A 22,749-nucleotide genomic window follows, 5' to 3' on the forward strand; every position below is an offset into this window, starting at 1 on the left:
ATAGAATGGCAGATGTCCCAAATAGCACTCTGGCCTCAGAATCAGCCCTAAAGGCATTCGGAGCTGGCTGAAAAGCTCATGAGAGTATTTCAGGCATGGAAAGCCAAGACACTCTGGCAAAAGATCTCTGTGAGTGAGATCCCAGTGGAAAGAACAGGTCTTCAAAGAAGGAGGTACCTTTCTCTGAAGGGAGGAGAGAACCTCCACTTTGACTATGACCTTGTCTAAACAAGATAAGAGTCGGAGAACTCAGAGGGCTTCCATAGCCTTGGAAACTCATGACTGGAGCATAGGGAGATTACTGATGCCATAGACAGGAGTGTCAATTGGTAAAGTCAACAACAGGAGTCACTGTGCACTTACTCCTCATGTAGGATCTCTACCCTTAATGTGCTGTACATTGAGATTTAATGCTATAACGAGTACTCAAACAATATATTTCACTTTGTGTTTCTATGGGGGTGCAAACTGTTGAAATCCTTACTTAATGCATACTAAACTGATCCTCTGTAAAAAAAAAAAAAAAAGAAATTATCAATTCCCAACTTGACTCTCACTGGGATTAAACATGACAATAGGTCTGCTCTGATTTCATCATCATTTAAAAAAATCATCTATTATTTTTCACTTTATGTTTCTGTGTGGGAGCAAACTGTTGAAATCCTTACTTAATGTATACTAAGCTGATCTTCTGTATATTAAGATAATCGAAAATGAATCTTGATGTGAATGGAAGGGGAGAGGGAGTGGGAAAGGGGAGGGTTGTGGGTGGGAGGGACGGTATGGGGGGAAAGCCATTGTAATCCATAAGTTGTACTTTGGAAAATTATATGCATTAAATAAAAGTTAAAAAAAAAAAAGAAAAACATACGGCGTTTGTCATTTCAGGACTGACTTATTTAAAAACTAAGTATAATGGCTTCCAGTTGCATCCATTTTGTTGCGAAAGACAGGCTTTCATGTTTTCAATGACTGAGAAATATTCAATATTCTAATTCTACCATATATATATATATATATATATATACCATAATTTTTTTATCCAGTCATCAGTTGATGGAGATCTTGGTTAATTCCAGATTGTGAATTGAGCTGCAATAAACATGGTGGTACAGATAACTCTTTCATATGATGATTTCATTTCATTTGTGTAAATTCCCAAGAGTGGGATGGTTGGGTCACATGGTAGATCTATTCAAAACTTCTGATCAATCTAAATACCATCTTCCACAATGGCTGTACCAATTTACATTCCCAACAACAGTATATTGGGGTACCCTTTTCCATACATTTTCACCAGCATTTATTGTTTTTTGATTCCTAAGAGAGCTATTCTAACTGGTGTGAGGTAGTTTTATTTGCATTCCCTTGATTTCTAGTGATCCTGAGCACTTTTTCATGTGTAAATTTCATCTTTTAAAAAATACCTGTTCATGTCCTTTGTCTATTTCTTAACTAGATTGTCTGTTTGGTTGTTGCTGAGTTTCTTAAGCTCTTTGTATATTCTAGATAGTAATCCTTTATCAGTTGCATAGCTTGGAAATATTTTCTCCCATTCAGTTTATTTTTATTTTATTTATTTATGTATTTATTTTTGACAGGCAGAGTTAGACAGTGAGAGAGAGACAAAGAGAAAGGTCTTCCTTTTTCCGTTGGTTCACCCCCCCAAAATGGCCATTAAGGCCGGTGCACTGTGCAGATCTGAAGCCAGGAGGCAGGTGCTTCCTCCTGGTCTCCCATGTGGGTGCAGGGCCCAAGGACTTGGGCCATCCTCCACTGCCTTCCTGGGCCACAGCAGAGAGCTAGACTGGAAGAGGAACAACTGGGACAGAATCCAGTGCCCCAACCAGTACTAGAACCCGGTGTGCCAGCGCCACAGATTTAGGATTAGCCAAGTGAGCAGTGGCCAGCCTCCCATTCCATTTACTTGCCTCTTTACTCTGCTGAGTATTTCCTTTGCAATGCAAAAAGATGCCCAGCTTGATGTAACCCCATTTGTTTACTTTTGCTTTTATTCCCTGTGCTTATGCCTTCTTTTCCAAGAAATCTTTGCCTATGAAAATATATTGATTTTTCCTAATGTTCTTCTTAGTAATTTGAGGGTATCAGGTCATAGATTTTGATCTTTGATCCATTTTGAGCTGGTTTTTGTATAGGTATGAGATAGGAGTTTTGTTTCATACTTCTACATGTGGAGATTGAGTTTTATTAGCACCATTTGTTGAAGAGACTGTCCTTTCTCCAAGGATTAATTTTTGTTCATTTGTCAAAGATTAGTTTGTTGTTAATGTGTGGATTAATTTATGGATTTCTATTCTGTTCTATTGATCTACATGTTTATTTTTGTGCCAGTATTAGGCTGTTTTGATTATAACTGCCTTGTAGTATGTCTTGAAAATTTTTATCGTGATTCCTTCAGCTTTCTTATTGTTGTTTCTCACTGCTTACCTATTTCAGGATCTCTTCTGAATTTAAACATCATTTTCTCTAGATCTGAGAAGAATGTCACGGTTATATTGATTGGGATCACATTGAATCTGTAAACTGCTTTTGGTAGTATGGATAGTTTTATGATATTAATTCTTCCAATGCATGTACATGGATGATTGTTCCATTTTTTGTGTCTTCTATTTCTTTCTTTAATGTTCTATAATTTTCATTATCTAGGTCTTTCTACTCCTTGGTTGCATTGATTCCAAAGTATTTAAATTTTTTGGTAACTACTGTGAATGGGACATTTCTTACAAGTTCTCTCTGTCCTGGCATTGTCTGTGTATACAAAAGCTATTTGTGTGTGTGTGTGTGTTTTGATTTTATATCCTCCAACTTCACAAAACTCTATTATGAGTTTCAACAGACTCTTGGTGGATTATTTTGCTTCTCCTATATATAATCACTTCATTTGCAAACAGGGATAATTTGACTTCCTCCTTTCCAATTTGTATCCCTTTGATTTCTTTTGTTTGACGAATGGTTCTAGCTAAAATGACCAGAACTATATTGAAGAGCAATAATGAAAGTAAGCATTCCTGTCTTGTTCCAGATTTTAGTGGAAATGTTTCCAACATTTCCCCATTCGATATTATGCTGGCTGAGTGTTTGTCATATACTGCCTTCATTGTGCTGATGAATCTTTCTTCTATATGCAATTTGTTTGAAGTTTTTTGTGGGCCATCCCAACAGTTACCTGGCAGGCAGTGGGATGTGCAAGCACATTTTTCCCCACCCTGCCTTCTGCCAATCAGGTAAACTATCGAGTCCTGGGCTTTTCTGTGTCTTGGTTATTGGTTTATTTAGGTTCCTATGTCTTCATGACTCAATTTTGGCAGACTGTATCTGTCCAGGAATCTATCCATTTCTTTTACACTTTCTAATTTGTTGACATACAACTCTTTTTAGTAATTGTTGATGATTCTTTTTATTTCTGTGGTATCCATCATTACAGCTCCTTTTTAATCTCTGATTTTAATTGATTTGGGCCATTTTATTTTTTGTTTGTTTGTTTGTTTTTGCTACAATGGTGTATTATTTTTATTTTTTCAGAAATCCAACTCTTCATTTCACTAATCTGTTGCATTACTTTTGTATTTCAATTTTGTATATTTTTTCTAATTTTAATTATTCTTTCCTCCTACAAATTTTGTGCTCATATTTTCTTTGTTTTGTGCTCACATCAAAAGTCACATAATGGAGAAGCATGGTCCAAGTCCAGAAACAATGAAACTGTCCATCCAGAATATGTACCCAGCAAAATTCTCATTTATACATGAAGGTGAATTGAAGACCTTCCAAAACAAACAGAAATTGAAAGGCTAGACGAGTTGCAGCAAATGTTCTATACACAGAAACAGAGAATGATGGTAATCATTATGAAACAATGTGAAGACAGAAAATCTCCTAGTAAAAGTACAAAGAAAATCCAAAGCAAACATTAGGAATATTTATGAAAAATTGTAGGACCAAATCATTACTTATCAATAATAACTTTGAATCTAAGAGATACAGACTAACTGAATGGATTAAAAAATGAGACCCATCTACTTGCTGCCTACAAGGAGCACAACTCACTAACAAAGATGCACAGAGACCGAATGTGAAAGGATGGAAAAAGATATTCTGTGCTAATGGAAATCAAAAACAAGCAGGAGTAGCCATCCTAATATCAGACAAAATAGACTATAACACAAAAACTGCTAAGAGACAAAGAAGGGCATTATCTTTAAATTGGAGAATTGAGGCCATTTATATAACTTACATAATATATAAAACTGTTAAAATAATAGCAGGTGTCACACTCTTGAACTCTATGCAAATCTACTGGAATTGAAAATGTACTTCACTTTTATATCTAAATTATTTTTTTCCATCACAACTGTCTGAGGAATTTGGGTTTTTTAATGAATAAAAATGCTAATTTAGCTGAATTTAGCAACATTTTCTCTAATTGTGTGTTAACACTCTCTTCTCTATAAGATCATTATAGTTTTTTCTTATCTGCTGCAAACTTTGATATATCTTTTACATGTGAAATTTTATTTATTTTTCATATGTAGATAACAAATTGCATCAACAGTATTTTATGTGGAGTTAATCCCTTCCAAGGAATATTCAATGTATCTTTATAAAAGTGTTAACAGAAACATGGTGTTTCTGTGCTCCTAATGTTTGACTGAGAAGTTTTGCTAGTATTTCGTAAGTATAATATGATACTACAAATTACTCAAACATTCTAAGTCTTTTTAATATTTTGGGAAAAATTATGTCAGCTTGTTTTTATTTTTTTTTGTTTCTCTGAGGCTTTTAAAATTTTTCATAAACATTTTAGTAACAGCTAGTCAGTTTCCTTGGAATATCCTACTGAAATTTTGATGGTAAATACAAGAAATACAAATATTTACTTGAGGAGAATTATAAACCTTAATATTAAAGTTTTTTTATATTAACAAGCCATGTTTTCAACTATTTAGATATTTTCAACTTTATTTTCATAAATTTTGGAAATATCTATATTAAGCTAATATAATTCTAAGTAGATTTTTATTGCAATCATATATGATTTTTCTTTGTTTTACAGACATTTGTTTTGAAAACTTTTTAATTTAACATACACACAAAAATATACATATTTATTTGGTAAGATTTTTCTATACATGTATACATTACATAATATTCAGTTAAATACATCTATCCCTTCAAATATTTAGCATTTCTTATTGTGAATACATTCAAAATTCTATCTTCTAGTTTGTTTATATAAAGAAAATAGCATATTATTTTTATCTATAATTACCTTACTGTGCAACAGAACTCTATAATTTCTTACTTTATCAAATTATAACTTGGATATTTAGCATGGAGATTATTCACTTAGCAAAACTCTAGCATTAATTGTCATCATTTTCCTGTCAATAGTTTTAAAATGTTTCTCTAATTTCATTTTTTTCTTTCCAACTTTTTTTTGTCTAGTTACATTAGGGAAGATTTTCAGAATACTGAATAGAAATTTTAATAGTGGGAATTATTGATTTTGAATAATAATTCCCATGGGGCCTCAGATGAAAATGAGGAATATGCTATCAGAAAGTAGAGAAAGGTATTTCTTGTTATAGGAACTTGGTTCTATTCCTTTGTGGAGGAACTTGGTTCTTGTCTTTTCTGGAAATCCCAATTTGTTAAAAAATAAATTTAAATTTTTAGGAAAACTATGTGGGTATGTTCTGAACACAAATACAAGGTACTTCTAAAAGTGGAGAATGAAATAGAAGATGTTTGTTTTGTGGCAAAATACAAAAAAACATACAAAGTTTAGCATAGTATTATTTCCATGAACTTTTTGAAAATGTCTTACATGCATAGATTTTTTAATAAATTTGTAGAAAAAATAATATTTTTAACTAAAAAAAAGGATTCCAGTCATTTACCAGGGAAGCCTTCTACAAGAATGGACAATTTATTTGCTAAGGATGATTATATATATACATATATATGTATATATATAAATATGTAAATATATTGAATTTAATTAAATGTTTATTTAAAATTAATGTCCCCTGTTTGATGTTCCTTCTCTCTTTTTTTATCAACAAATTTTCCAGAGGCTTGTTACCTAATTTCTCCCAAATTCTGAATTATTTTTGGTAAAACTTTTATGTATAATACTTGGTAATTTTTACTACTAACCTCTCAACCTTTTCCCTTACTTCATCTTCATTTCATTGTTGTTTTTTAGTTATACAATTAATTGTAAATATACTATAATGCTTTTTTTCCATTATAAGTATATAGGACTATATATGTCAATCAAAATATATGAATGGAAGTTTGTAGCCTACTTTTAGCCTGTCCCATGAAACCTCCATAGTCTTCTGTTCACTCCCCTTTATCACTGGCTGGATAGAGAGAATTAAGAACACAAGAGATGATAAAGCCAGTAAGTAAAAAGAACTTGGGTCACGAATCGATGTGTGAATTCCCATAGAACAACTAATTGAACATTATAGAGGCAAGAAAAACCTCTACAACTAGGCCTCTGCAATTTTGGCCCATACTCATTTGGCAGAATATAATTCACTCAAACTAAATAAGTTCCCATAAGACAATCTACATGGTGTTGGTAGGAGGTAGACTGTGGGTAGTATGATAGAAATATTGATATGTTTCTCCATCACAATTTATTTCCACAGTTCTTTGTGAATCATCACCTTACCTCCAAAGCACAGTTAGTATGAGTAGCATAGATTTTGGAGACAAGAGAAAACTCAATCAGAAGCCCAAAACAGAATAATTGTCTAAAAAATATTGATAATCTTCCTTTGTGTTCCTTTTTCTGTCCCTCATTCATTTCATCATCTAATTTTCCAGCCTCCCACATGTACCTATTGAAGCATTTATTAGCTATATTGGTTTGTTTTAAAATATTAACTGTGCTACTGAATTATCAGCCCTTTGAGACAAAAGATATTATCTCATTTAGGTCTATAGTCTCAGACATTTAGACTAATGTTGATTACATAAGGAATGAAGATTGTCTAGTTAAATATTGATTCAGTAAAGAAGGAAATATACATATGTTGGCATATCAATATTAACTAGAAAAATTTTTATTTATATGACTTTTCCTTAAATATTGATGAAATGTATACTTACTTATATATCTGTTTACTTGTTAAATGTGGTTTCCTCACAATAATAAAAGTTATATGTATATTGGAAAAATATATATTTTGTGTGTATCACACTTTTTTTTTTTTTTTTTTTGACAGGCAGAGTGGACAGTGAGAGAGAGAGAGACAGAGAGAAAGGTCTTCCTTTTGCCGTTGGTTCACCCTCCAATGGCCGCCGTGGCTGGCGCACCGCGCTGATCTGATGGCAAGAGACAGGTGCTTCTCCTGGTCTCCCATGGGGTGCAGGGCCCAAGCACTTGGGCCATCCTCCACTGCACTCCCTGGCCACAGCAGAGAGCTGGCCTGGAAGAGGGGCAACCAGGACAGAATCTGGTACCCCGACCTGAACTAGAACCCGGTGTGCTGGCGCTGCAAGGCGGAGGATTAGCCTAGTGAGCCGCGGCACCGGCCCTGACCTATAAATATATTTGTCCCATAATTTCACATAGAACTTAATCATTTTAGCTGTTACAGGTTGACTCTTTTCTTTTGAAAAACTCTTAAAATTCTTCATGCTGATCAGCACCATTAGTCTCTGCAGTTGTCCTAGTACCATTTGTTGAAAAGATTTCTTTTATTGAATCATCTTGGCAATTTTGCTAATAGTGAATTGATCATATAAGTGTAGGTCTATTTCTAGACTCTATTTTCTTCCATTTCTTTACCATGAAACATCTTTTCTTGGTTAGATTATCATCATTTCTTCACTTTTTAAATATCCTTTGTATTCACTTTTGAAATGTCCTTTGAATATTCCACTTTTGGAAGATTATCTTGAGTTTTATAAATCAGTCACCAATACATTAATTTAAAACAAACTTGTCAGTTTGTTCCCTAAAGTCTAATAGATTTTTGAATGGGATTGAATTTCATCACAAATTAGTTTGAAGAGTGGCCTGGTTTTGTTTGTTTGGTTGGTTGGTTGGTTGGTTGGCTGGTTTGGTTTTCAGTCTTTGAATCCTGGAACAGATTGCTTTCCTTCCTATGCTGTTATTCCCATCATTTACTCTTATAGATTGTGTGGTGCCCCATACCAGTAGTTTCTGTTTCGGTAAAATTTATTCCTAGGTATATTATTTTTCATGTGATGAACAATTAAGCTTTTATTTCTTTTTCTTTTTTGTCACTGGTGTTTAACAATACATTATTTTTAGTGCTTGCCTTGCATCCTGGAATCTTTGTATATTCATATACTAGTTCAGTAACTTATCCTCTAGAGTCATTAACGTTTTCTACATATATAGTTACATCTCCTACAAATAAAATAATTCTTATTCTGTTTTAATCTGTCTGACTCTCATCTTTAGTTTGCTTTATTGTACTAGCCAAGAGAAATTGTTAAATGGTGAATAAAACTGAAGAGAACAAACATTCTGGTATTTTTTCCCTTGATTTTCAGCATTCCAAATTAAACTACTAGGTATGATTGTATAATTTTTCATTTATTTTTATAGATGACATGTATCTATTAATAAATTAAAGTTCTCTTTATTTTTTAACTTATTTAAATGTGTATATTGAAGAGGGAGTTCCTCTCTGCTAACTGACTCCCCAAATGCCAATAATGGCAAATAGCAGAGGATGAGCTGGGCCAGGAGCCAGGAATGCAACCCAGGTCTCCATTGAAGGTGGTAGGAACCCAATTATTTGAACAATGACCAGTGCCTCTCAGGATTTGCATTAGCGGGAAATTAGAGTTAAGAGTTTGTGACAGGATCAAACCCAGGTAATCTAATTGAGATGCAATATGGTAATGTCCATGACCTTGGTGTTTTCCTTAATTTCTGGTTTGTCCAAGATTTTTATATTAATGAATTATTAATTATGTCTTAATGTTTAGTCTTTTTTCAAATGTCATTTTGTGAGTACAATTAAGTAAGCAGATAAATTCCCTAACATTAATACAATCTTTTGAATGTTTGAGTACAGCACATTTGATTATGATGAACTATCTTTTTTTAATGACAGGAGTCCAGCTTTAATTTAATCACCATCTAAAGCAGCTTAATAGTTCAGCAGTCACTCTTCTAAGAATAAAAGCAAACTTTTCTAGGAAGACCTGAATTCCTTTAGGAGCTTCTGTGTCCTAAGCTTTCTGATGGGCTTATTATTTTTTTTTTTTATGTTGTGATATGATTCAGAAAATGAGGTAAAAAGATGAAGTTTGCTGCCTCACTTCAAACTAGGTCTTAAGAGATTGAACATGTGGCAGTTAAAACATTGTGATCAAGAGACTGTGAAAGAAGTGAGCTCTGTAATGTTACGAGCTAATTGGAGAGACTGTCCAGAAGACAGTGCAGGTAGGAAAAATCTAGGTGAATTTCTGAATCATGGTGAAAATAACAAAGTAACAATATCATAATAAAAATTCTATACATCAAAAGTGTGATACACGAGCCGGCGCCGTGGCTCACTAGGCTAATCCTCCGCCTTGCGGCGCCAGCACACCGGGTTCTAGTCCCGGTCGGGGTGCCAGATTCTTTCCCGGTTGCCTCTCTTCCAGGCCAGCTCTCTGCTGTGGCCCGGGAGTGCAGTGGAGGATGGCCCAAGTGCTTGGGCCCTGAACCCCATGGGAGACCAGGAGGAAGCACCTGGCTCCTGCCTTCGGATTAGCGCGGTGCACCGGCCACAGCGCGCCAGCCACGGCGGCCATTGGAGACCTTTCTCTCTGTTTATCTCTCTCTCACTGTCCACTCTGCCAGTCAAAAATATATATATATATTTATAGGTCAGGTAAAATTTTTTCTTAAATAAGGAATAAATGCAAGCTATTTAAAAACAGATAAACTTCACTAAAATTAAAAATTCATTTTCCCAAGACATACAGCTAATAAAATAAAAACAAAAACTAACAATTGTGTGAAATTATTTATAAAATATGTACCTCATGGAAATGCTCCTATCTCCACTGTACAATGAACACTTGCAACTCTATAATAGGAAGTAAAACTCTACAATAATAGGCAAACACCACAAAGTAGATACATAAATAGTCAATAAGCACATGTAAATATGCTCAATATTATTAGTCACCAGGGATATGCAAAATAAGACCATATGGACATAGATGCAAAACAAGTATTCAATAAGATTCAACACTTGTAAATGATTAAAGTTCTTAAACTGGGAAAGAAAATCTATAGTACTGTAATAAGAGAATCTATTAATGTCTATAGTTATTTAACAATTAAAAAAAAACACAAGCTTAGTAAAAAGGCAAGCATGTTTGCTCATATCTCTTTAAAACTTGAGTTCCTACATCAGAGAAACCCTGCAAGATATAGGAACAGGCAAAGACTTCTTGGAAAAGACCCCAGAGGCACAGGCAGTCAAAGCCAAAATTAACAATTGGAATTATATCAAATTGAGAAGTTTCTGTACTGCAAAAGAAACAGTCAGGGAAGTGAAGAGGCAACCAATAGAAAAAAAAATATTTGCAAACTATGCAACCGATAGAGGATTAATAACCAGAATCTACAAAGAGATCAAGAAACTCCAAAAACAAAATAAACAACCTACTTAAGAGATGGGCCAAGGACCTCAATAGACATTTTTCAAAAGAGGAAATCCAAATGGCCAACAGACACATGAAAAAATGTTGAGGATCACTAGCCATCAGGGAAATGCAAATCAAAACCACAATGAGGTTCCACCTCACCCCAGTTAGAATGGCTCACATACAGAAATCTACCAACAACAGATGCTGGCGAGGATGTGGGGGAAAAGGGACACTAACCACTGTTGGTGGGAATGCAAACTGGTAAAGCCACTATGGAAGTCAGTCTGGAGATTCCTCAGAAGCCTGAATATAATCCTACCATACAACCCAGCCATCCCACTCCTTGGAATTTACCCAAAGGAAATTAAATTGACAAATAAAACAGCTGTCTGCACCTCAATGTTTATTGCAGCTCAACTCACAATAGCTAAGACATGGAATCAACCTAAATGCCCATCAACAGAAGACTGGATAAAGAAATTATGGGATATGTACTCTATAGAACACTATACAGCAGTAAAAAAAAAAAATGAAATCCAGTCATTTGCAACAAAATGGAGGAATCTGAAACACATCATGCTGAGTGAAATAAGCCAGTTCCAAAGGGACAAATATCATATGTTCTCCCTGATCGGTGACAACTAACTGAGCACCTAAAAGGAAAACCTGTTGAAGTGAAATGGACACTGAGAAACAATGACTTGATCAGCCCTTGTCCTGACTGTCAAGGAACAACTTACTACTTTATTCCTTTTAGTATTTTTTTGTTCTACTTAATACCATTGGTTGAACTCTTTTATTAACACACAATTATTCTTAGGTGTTTAAATTTAACTGAAAAGTGATCCCTGTTAAATATAAGAATGGGCATAAGAGAGGGAGGAGATGTACAGTTAGGCACATGCTCAATAGGACTTACCCATAATGGTAGCGTTAGAAACATGCCAAGGGATTCCAATTCAGTCCTATCAAGGTGGCATGTATCAATGCCATCTCACAAGTCAAAGTGATCAATTTCAGTTCACAGTTGATCATAATGATAGGATTAAGAGTCAAAGTGATCACATAAACAAGACTAGTGTCTGCTAATACTAACTGATAGAATTAAAAATGAGAACAATCCAACATAGGAAGCAGGATACACAGCAGATTCATAGAATGGCAGATGTCGTAAACAGAAATCAGGCCTCAGAATCAGCCCTTAAGGCAGTTGGATATGGCTGAAGAGCTCATGAGAGTATTTCAGGCATGGAAAGCCAAGACACTGTGGCCCAAAAAAATGACCTAAATGAAAGATCTCTGTGAGTGAGATCCTAGCGGAAAGGATGGGCCATCAAAGAAGGAGGTACCTTTCTCTGAAGGAAGGAGAGAACTTCCACTTTGATTATGGCCTTATCTAAATAAGAGTGGAGTTGGCAAACTCAGGACGCTTCCATAGCCTTGGCAGCTCATGACAAGAGCCTAGGGTGATTACTGACGTCTTAAATAAGAGTGTCAATTGTTAAATCAACAACAGGAGTCACTGTGCACTTACTCTCCATGTAGGATCTCTGTCCTTAATGTGTTGTACTATGTGAATTAACAGTAAAACTAGTCTTCAATCAGTACTTTATACTTTGTGTTTCTGTGTGGGTGTAAACTGTTGAAATCTTTATTTAGTATATACTAAATTGATCTTCTGTATACAAAGATAATTGAAAATGAATCTTGATGTGAATGGGATGGGAGAGGGAGTGGGAGATGGGATGGTTGCAGGTGGGAGGGAGGTTATGGGGGGAAAAAAGTCGCTATAATCCAAAAGTTGTACTTTGTAAATTTATGTTTATTAAATAAAAGTTAAAAAAAGATGAGAAAATTGAAAAAAAAAAAAAAAAAACTTAAGTTCCTAGCCAGCGCAGAAGACAAGAAAAATAAAACACTACAGACTAAAAGAAGTAAAGAAAACTGTTTTCTCTGATAACAAGCTTACATATGTACAAAACGGTAAGGAATAAATTTTGAGTGCATATTTGAATAAGGTAATTTAACAATGCCACAGAATAAGAAGTCAACATGAAAACTTAATTAAATTTCTGTGTAATAGCAATGAATGATTGAAAAATGTTATTTAACATATCATTTAATATATCATCCAAAGTAATAAAATATTAGCTTCTTGTTTATTTAAATTGATTATGTAAGATTACTTTAGATTTTGTTTCAACTTTGGTTTTATGCTTTCAGTACAGAATGCTTTAGACTGATGGGTGTTAGTGTCTCCAATGGAACACCTTAAACTGTATGAGTTTTACAGGTCCACAGAAGGACAGTGTTTATTTATACTTTAGACTGTCTTTGTTTTTTTAATACAGTCTTTTAGATTATCTCCAGGGACATTCCTGAAAATTTGTTCCTTGACTTGTGGGAATTCCTCAGCCCACTACACAATATAATTAATATGACCCTGTTACTACTTCAGTACAAATAGAAATCACAGTATTGTACTAAGGTATTCAGGAAATTGAATTCTCACTTCCCAACTAATACACGTAATGAAACAGTGTTTGTAAAATAGAAAAATCTGAATCTTAACTAACTGTGAATAAAATCCTGTCAACGTTTTAAAAATGTTTTTAAAAGATGTATTCTATTTGAAAGGCATTATGGCAAAGATAAAGAAAAGGAGAGAGAGAGGGAGAAGGAGAGGGGGAGGGAGAGGGGGAGAGAGGGAAGAAGGGAAGGAGAGTGAGAGAGAGATTGAGATTCATCCCCCAAATTCCCACAACAACTGGGGCTGGGCCATACCTGAAACCAGGAGCCTTTAACCACTGCTGGAGCTCTCATGTATGTGACAAGGTCCCAAGTACTTGGACCATCAACCACTAGTTTCCTAGGTCCTTTAGCAGGGAACTGGAACAGAGGCAGAGAAACATCTGATATGGGATGCTAGTGTCACAGGTGGCAGCTCAAACCACTGTACTACAATGGGGACTCCATTTTCTTTCAGAGATTTAAGTTATTTATTCAAAAGGCAGAGTGACAGAGAGAGAGAGTAAAAAGAGAGAGCGAGTAAGAGCAAGAATGAGAATAAGAAAGAGAGTGTGAGAAAGATCTATCTGCTCACCTGCTGGTTCAGTCCCCATTTGAGAGAAAACTGTAAACAAAACACAGACACAGCCACTACTGCATGGAGCTACATGAAGGACAGGCTAAGTCATGTCAGGTTTCATGAGTGTGAGGTCTTGCAGAAGAAGAAAATACAGAGTCTTATCCTATTCAAACTTTTTAGGCTACTTGCATTCCATGCATATTGATATTTAAAAAAAAATAATGGTTTCTATAAAAATGTACAAATTTATATTGGTCTCATTACTCTGTGAAATACACGTAAACACATATAAACAGGGTCTTATAAAATTTCATGGAAAATGCACATTTTGAAAAAAATCTATGCATTCATTTCGAAATACTTTGAGTTAAAATAAACCTGTCTTTTGGTTCCATTTTCCATGAACGCTTTGAATTACTTGCATATACATTTAGAACATGCTCAAATGCTTTCTAATGATTTTCTCATAACTAAGATATCACATAAACTAAGTATTCAGGGTTCTTGATACCCTGAGAATTAATACCCTATGAGCATTCAAAATATTTGAAAATATTTTGATGATTTCCTATTGAAAGCTAATATACAACTGTGCTTGAGTATCTATAGAGACCGTTTTCCAGCACTCCCCAGGCATTCCCAAATCCTCAGATGTTCCAGTTTCTTCATACAAAAAGGCATTGTATTTGCACATATCAATTGGGTCTGGGCCAAGTCAAAGCCAGGAGACAGGAAATCTATTGAGGTCATTCACACGAGTGGCAAGGGCCCATATATTTGTGCCATTTTCTGCTGTTTTCCCAGGCACAGTAGAAGAGCATTAGGATTTGGAAACAGCACTCTGATATGGAATGCCAGAGTCACAGGCAATGGTTTAACTTGCTGTTGCCCCATCTGCCAATTTTTAAAATGTATCATTCATTACATGAAAACAGATCTGGAGATTTCTGCTGCTATAAAAATAGATTTGGACCTAGTTCCTGTAAAAAACTCCTTCATATATCTGGTTTGTTTTAACAAGATATCTAATAATATTTAGATTTGTTTGTGAATGACAGTATATCTTAATTTGCTTCATGTTTTTGTCTCATGATATTAGTGTATTTAATTTTTTTTCATTTAAGTCTCCCAAATGCAGTGGACAATTTCTTACATACAATGGATGAGTCTGTTTCTGCATTTGTATTTCTCCTAAGAATAGCTCCAGTGCTTAGTAAATATTAATAGTCTGAGCTATTACATAAATAAAATTGATCAGAGATTAGAAGCTAAACCATTTATAACTCAAATATTATGCACATGTCTCCTCCACTCTACCAAATATGGAAATCTATAGGAAAATGTTCCTGTGAATCTTCCAACATCTAGAAAGTGTTTGCTGAATGCAATTTCAGATTCAACAGATATCATGATCTACCACCTAGTGGCTGGATGCTTTCATGTAATATTTCATTGGAATATTTTCCTTCATGATTGTTAGAAACAAGTAATATTTTTTTCTATTTTAAAGATAATTGTGTGGGTGCAAACTGTTGAAATCTTTATTTAGTATATACTAGGTTGATCTTCTGTATATAAAGATACTTGAAAATGAATCAATGAAGAAGGGGTTGGGAGAGGGAGTGGGAGATGGGATGGTTCGGGTGGGAGGGAGGTTATGGGGGAAAAAGCCACTATAATCTAAAAGTTGTACTTTGGAAATTTATATTTATTAAATAAAAGTTAATAAAATAAAATAAAATAAAATAAAGGATCTAAAACCCAGTGATGCTCACTAACTCAATTGATTGCAATTAGAATAGAAAAGACATTTTTACACCTAGGTTTCCCAAAATGCTACCCACTAGAATTCTATGACCTGAGCGCCTCAAATTGAATGAATTGGTAAGCAGATCAAAGCAAAAAAGAAATTATAGTATTCTTTATTTGTCTGCCTCTCTACATATATACATGTGAATGTAAAATTAAAAACTATGTAAATAGGGCTGTCACTGTGATGCAGTGGGTTAACGCCCTGGCCTGAAGCACCGGCATCCCATATGGGTGCCGGTTCTAGTCCCAGCTGCTCCTTTTCCCATCCAGCTCTCTGCTATGGCCTGGGATGGCAGTAGAGGATGGCCCAACCCCTTGAGCCTCTTGCACCCACGTGGGAGACCAGAAGGAAGATCCTGGCTCCTGGCTTTGGACTGGGGAGTGCACCAGCGGATGAAGACCTCTCTAAAAAAAATACATATATATATATATGTAAATAAATTAATTAAAGGAAACAAAATTTTAAGGCTTATCTGGAGAATTTTATCCCAGGAATATAATAAATATGATCTGGTATTGAACTTTCTTGAAATATGAAGAAAATACTGAATTTTTTCTCCAGAGCCAAGCTATAATAGCGGATATACTAGGGTTATGGTTAATTAGATTAATATAAACAAGGTTTCTGCTAAACAGTTTAATATTTAATGACCCAATTAAAAACAATGTGCTTATGCCACTGTTCTCCTTTTTGGTTTCTTTTTTTCTCCTTTCCAGTATTTATTACTATCTCATAAAAACAATAATGTATTTATCTTACTTGTTTCTAATCCTTTCTAGGTTACAGACTCCCTGAAGCCAATTTTTTTAGCCTTGTTTTTCTCCTGTATCTTAAGTCTCTGCACTATTTCAGGTGCACAGTGATTTTCCCTAATGGATTAGTGAACGCATCCATGTTGGGATTCATATTCCTTTCAGGAAGGCAGTCTAGTTGCATGAAAGTTTAAGGGATGTTTTTCCCTCTCTAGCATGCAATTAAGGAAGAGAAGGGTGGATACTTTCAAGCTAGGGAATTGTGTGGGTAAGAGAGGGCCAGTCATAGAGGCCACAAACTTCACTGCCTGCCCCAGAGAATGTGGCCATCGCTGGGGGTCTCATTGTCTAGTTGCCTAAGTGTCACAGGAAGTTCATCCTCTCAGTGCTTCTATCTTCGGGTGTTCATCAGCAGTCACTGAAGCAAGTGTACCAGGCTATTGCCAGTGGTGAAAAGCTCAAGTGTACCAATTCCAACATTGTTGACACTTCCTGCCTATCCAAGAAGAGCTTCTGATATCTTTGTAGAGTACGAAGAGACAGGCAGCTGATTAACTCTCAAAATCACTTTACACAGGTTTTCTCAAAAGCAAATAAATGAGAAAAGATGAGACACAGAATCTAGAAACATTTGATAGACATCCTTATGGAAATTCAAAATCTCAGATTCAGAGAACGCAAAATGATTAAAGAATAAAAAGCAAAGCCAAAAAATCTAGCACTCTTCTTAAATGCACTCCAGGCTTCCTATACTATTTAGCAATGTTTTATAACTAGTTTATATATTTTATATTTTATAAAAATTTATATTTTATAACTTAATTATATATACTATAATATTTGGAATGTTAATATACTCCATAAATAAAATGAATTAATACAGTTTCACAAAATGATTTTGTCTTTCTATTTTTTTTCTTAGTTTCTCTCTGTTCATAGTTATCTGAAGTGATGGTCACTAAATAGTAAGAATGGATGTTTCTTCAATATGCATATAGGATAATTTTTAATTGTATTTTTATATTGCTAAGTGTTTTACATTTCTCATGCACTGATTAACAAAAGTAATGTTATTCTTGAAAGTAAATATATCAAATCAAAACAGAGCTGTCGAGAACCTAATAATTTCAGATTCTAAAACAAGGAGCAACAATAATAATAATCAGTAATAGCAGTAATTATGCATAGGAATAGAATTTTAAGCATTTTTTTCTTAGAACATATACTTAGAAGTAAAGGACAGGGGTAGGCATTTTGCACAGCAGTTGGGAATATGACTTGGGATGCTCAAACCCCATATCAGAATGCCTACGTTCAAGTCTTGAGTCTCAACTCTGCTTTCAATTCCAGCTTCCTGTTTATGCACCCCTGGGAGGCAGCAGGTTATGGCTCAAGTACTTGAATACTTGCCATTCACATAGGAGTAGATTGAAAATCTATTTGTCTCTCTGTTTTTCAAATAAAAAATAATTAAAATCTTTTAAAAATCAAATTATAGACTTATCAGGAGGAAAGAATGGAAGCATCGTGACACATAATATAATTTATTAAATTTTTCATTTTTATGAAAGCCTATGCAGATCACATAGAATCTAAAACACTTCTTCTCTTTATTGAGTGAATGAATAATAAAATATAAATTAGGAACTAATAAGACAAATATAAATAAGCTAGAATTGTCATTAAGTACATAATTCAATAGAAAGGTAAGCTTGGTTCAAAATAAATAAGTGGAGTACAAGGAAGGGGAAATCATGTGGCTGAGGCAAATAGAGAGAAACAAGATTTGCATGGATCAGGATATATTAAGGAATGTTGATAACTTTAAAAAAAATTCCTGGGGCTGGCGCCAGCGCTCACTTGATTAATCCTCCACCTGCGGCCCGGCATCCCATATGGGCGCCGGGTTCTAGTCTCGGTTGCTCGTCTTCCAGTCCAGCTCTCTGCTGTGGCCTGGGAGAGCAGTGGAGGATGGCCCAAGTGCTTGGGCCCTGCACCCACATGGGAGACCAGAAACAAGCACCTGGCTCCTGGCTTTGGATCGGAGCAGCACCGGCAGTGGCAGCCATTTAGGGAGTGAACCAACAGAAGAAGACCTTTATCTCTGTCTCTCTCTCTCTCACTGTCTATAACTCTACCTGTCAAAAAAAAAAATTCCTGTGCTTGGCAAATTCATACATAAGTATTATACATTTTATCTATGAAACTAGTTAGGACTGCTATAATTTATCTTAAGTTTTTGTTCTTGTGGTAAACAAATGGTTCATATTTTATGCCTTAAAAACAGTGCAATTTTATGTTCTTAGAATTCTATACGTGAGAAGTCTGACCTGACTCTCAAGATGTCAGCAAGAGTACATTCCTTCTGGAAGCCACAGAAAAGAATCCATTTCCTAGTTTTTTTCCAGTTTGTAGATGTCCCCCACATTCCTTTGCTCAAGACCTTATCCTGCATATGCAAAAATATTTCATTGCCATTGCAATTTTCTAGCATTGTTCTGCAGTGCATCTTCCTCTGACTCCAACCAGAGAATGCTGCTTGATTTTAAGAACCCATGTTATTAGAGCTCACCCAGAGAAACCAGGATAACCTCTCCAACCCTAGGTCCTCAATCTAACTACATCTGCAAAGTGCAGCATGACACATAAGGAACACAGTCCCAATTTCTGGAACTGGGACATCAATACTGTTTGGGGGCCATCATTCTGGCCATTATAATCCATCCTCTGACCTCCAAATATTCATGTCTATTCCACAGACAAAAAATACTCATCCTATTTCAAGATCACGAAAATTTTCATTCCATTACAGCTCAAAATCCAAAATCTCACCTAACATTTACCAGTGTAACAGCCTCGTATCTGAACAATCTAAATATTCTTTAAAAATTATATAACCTGTGGAAGTGAAAGGGACACTATGAGAAGCAGTGACTTGATCAGCCCTTGTCCTGACTGTTGATGTACAATTTAATACTTTATCCCTTTTAGTATTTTTCTGCTCTAGTTAATACTATTGGTTGAACTCTATAATTAACACACATTTATTCTTAGGTGTTGAAATTTAACTGAAAAGTGATCCCTGTTAAATATAAGAGTGGGAATAAGAGAAGGAGGAGATGTACAATTTGGGACATGCTCAATCAGACTTGCCCCAAATGGTGGATTTAGAAATGTGCCAGGGGATTCCAATACAATCCCATCAAGATTGCATGTACCAATGCCATCTCACTAGTCCAAGTGATCAATTTCACTTCACAGTTGATCACATTGATAGGTCTAAGAGTCAAAGGGATCACACAAACAAGACTAGTGTCTGTGAATACCAACTGATAGAATCAAAAAGGGAGAGAACGATCCAACATGGGAAGTGGGATACACAGCAGACTCATAGAATGGCAGATGTCCTTAATAGCAATCTGGCCTCAGAATCAGCCCTTAAGGCAGTCGGATCTGGCTGAAAAAAATCCATGAGAGTATTTTAGGCAAGGAAAGCCAAGACACTCTGGGGAAAAAAAAAAAAAAAAAAAAAAAAAAAAAAAAAAAACCTAAATGAAAGATCTCTGAGAGGGAGATCCCAGTAGAAAGAACAGGCTTTCAAAGGAGGAGGTACCTTTCTCTGAAGGGAGGAGAGAACTTCCACTTTGACTATGACCTTGTCTAAATAAGATCGAAGTCAGGGAATGCAAGAGGCTTCCATAGCCTTGGCAACTCATGACTAGAGGCTAGGGAGATTTCTGACTCCATAAACAAGAGTGTCAAATTGTTAAGTCAATAACAGGAGTCACTGTGCACTTACTCCTCATGTAGGATCTCTATCCTTAATGTGTTGTCCAATGTGAAGTAATGCTATAACTAGTACCTTAACAGTATTTTACACTTTATGTTCTGTGTGGGTGCAAACTGATGAAATCTTTACTTGATATATACTAAATCGATCTTCTGTATATAAATATAATTGAAAATGAATCGATGTGAATGGAATGGGAGAGGGAGCGGGAGATGGGAGGGTTGCAGGTGGGAGGGAAGTTATGGGGGGGAAGCCATTGTAATCCATAAACTGTACTTTGGAAAATTATATTTACTAAATAAAAGTTTTTAAAAAATTATATATCAGGTATAAGTGAGACTTTATATTTGAACCATCCTGAGGTCTAATTAATGGGTCTATAAAACTCAAGAGACAATTTTCTGTGCCTACAATATGATAGTGGGACAGCATAGGTTGCCATCCAAGGTGTTTTAGGACAGAGAACCCACATTCTCATTTGTCATAAAAACAAATTTCCCTTACCCTGTTCTCTATATTTCAAAATCAATGTTGGCCGGCGCCGCGGCTCACTAGGCTAATCCTCCGCCTAGCGGCGCCGGCACACCGGGTTCTAGTCCCGGTCGGGGCGCCGGATTCTGTCCCGGGTCCCTCTTCCAAGCCAGCCCTCTGCTGTGGCCAGGGAGTGCAGTGGAGGATGGCCCAGGTGCTTGGGCCCTGCACCCCATGGGAGACCAGGAAAAGCACCTGGCTCCTGGCTCCTGCCATCGGATCAGCGCGGTGCGCCGGCCGCAGCGCGCCGGCCGCGGCGGCCATTGGAGGGTGAACCAACGGCAAAGGAAGACCTTTCTCTCTGTCTCTCTCTCTCACTGTCCACTCTGCCTGTCAAAAAAAAAAAAAAAAAAATCAATGTTGGCATTCATCTGCTCTTCTGAGGCAGGAATAGAATAAATCTCAAATATGTTAGTCTTGGTATTGAAAGAGTAATAATATCCAGGTATATCAAGAAACTTTCCATAGAAACATTTCCATAGAAACAACCAATTGCTATATGACACCTTTAATAAGGAATTCTTTTCCAGTTTTGGAGTGAAGGTGGCAAGGCAAGCCTGTCTCCTTTTAGTTCTTCCTGTGCTTCCTAATATTTATTTAGCTTTATTAGGATTTTTGTAAAGAATAAGACAAAAGCAAGCCTGGAGGAGATGTTGTTGTATGGGGGCAACAAAATTTAGATGTTTTGATTTCTTTAAATCTTGGTAAGACTTAATCCTTTTGGAATGATGTGGGCTCATCCTGCAAGGCCTACACTGTTGGCATGATAGGACGACAGCTTTCTTTGACAAGAAGCATTGGAGACAGTTTTGGTGAACATGTCCATTTATTAACAATCAGGCACAAATTTTTAAAGGGTGGGCAAAGGGGAGTAGCTAGTTGAGGGTAGCAACACTAATTCTATAGGATAAAGCAGATACTTGTGCCTCTATGCTTTTCCAATCAGCTTGAAGGTCACATAGCCTATATAGCCTTCCAGGTGGTCTTTATGGGTCTGGGCCATACCTGGGATCTGTTTACCTAGTGGACAACTACAGTGCTCCTTAACAGGAAGTAGGGGTGGGGAAAGGTGTCTGGGGCTCCTGCTACCTGAAAACAATCAGGTCATATGTGGAAGGACCCAGTGTACTGAGCCTTCCACCAGGGTTTTTCCCGGGGAAGCATGGTTGCCATGCCCTCTTAATCGCACGCATGAGTTAGATAGGGAGCCTCCCATCTGGGTACAAGATCACCCACAGAATGAAGCTTGAGGAATCTCTGCCTTTGCTCCCATGATAGTTGTTGATACTGATAGATGAGATCAATAAAGTTTGAGATCACTGGGCTAGAGCAAGCTCTGTTCTTTGTTAGCTCAGAATGCTGAAAGACTACAGGGATGCAACCCATCCATGCTCATAAATATTAGAATTTAGAGAAGAGTGTTAAATTTCTACTTTTCATATAAAATACACATGATATAATTACAACATATAAGATGCCATTTCTTCCATCTTCAGAGTCTAGATAGTATGCAATTAGGTATTGGAATTTTGTTTAAAACTAAAATAAATTTTATTTTGTTAAAGCATAATAAAAAGAACATATTTGGTCTTTTCCTCTAAGTCTGAACAGCCTTATTTGATAAACTTTGTCACTAGTATAGTTAGTAATGCACAGACAGCCTAGTCCCCCCATGTGATTTTAGAGGGATTCTGAATTCTCCCTCCAGGGCTATGCAGAATTTGACTCCTTTCTCCCCCTTGCACCATCTACTATGGAGTTCCTGAGAAACAGCCTTTTTCTGTGATAGGAGGCTGGCTTTAAGGACACACAGAAATTGCCATACCTATTTACTATGGATCTCAACTACTTTCAGTGCTGAGTCGAACTGCACTAAGAAACACCACGAAGTCATCCATGAATGTGATTGGCAGAAATAAGACCAACTCCTCATTCCAATATCATTCTACAACGCGAAGAAGGCATATGTTCTCAATTCTTTCTTGCCTCTTTTCAAACCAAGATCACCCTCCCTGTTGAGCTTTTATTATTTCATCAATTATAACTTAAAAATCAATTTTTCAATTTCCTAATATGAAAATTAAATGTGGAAGAGACATATGAATAAATAAAA

General features: G+C 35.9%; 1 long non-coding RNA gene and 1 pseudogene across 2 annotated transcripts in view; one reads left to right on the forward strand and one right to left on the reverse strand.

Annotated features, from left to right (window-relative positions):
- Positions 1-22,749, reverse strand: part of LOC100341411 (uncharacterized) — a 406,490-nt gene that overhangs the window by 207,252 nt on the left and 176,489 nt on the right. The window lies entirely within an intron of this gene.
- Positions 1-22,749, forward strand: part of LOC103347807 (recombining binding protein suppressor of hairless pseudogene) — a 172,568-nt pseudogene that overhangs the window by 1,687 nt on the left and 148,132 nt on the right.

The sequence above is a fragment of the Oryctolagus cuniculus genome, chromosome 2 (assembly GCF_964237555.1).
Source record: "Oryctolagus cuniculus chromosome 2, mOryCun1.1, whole genome shotgun sequence".
Taxonomy (NCBI): domain Eukaryota; kingdom Metazoa; phylum Chordata; class Mammalia; order Lagomorpha; family Leporidae; genus Oryctolagus; species Oryctolagus cuniculus.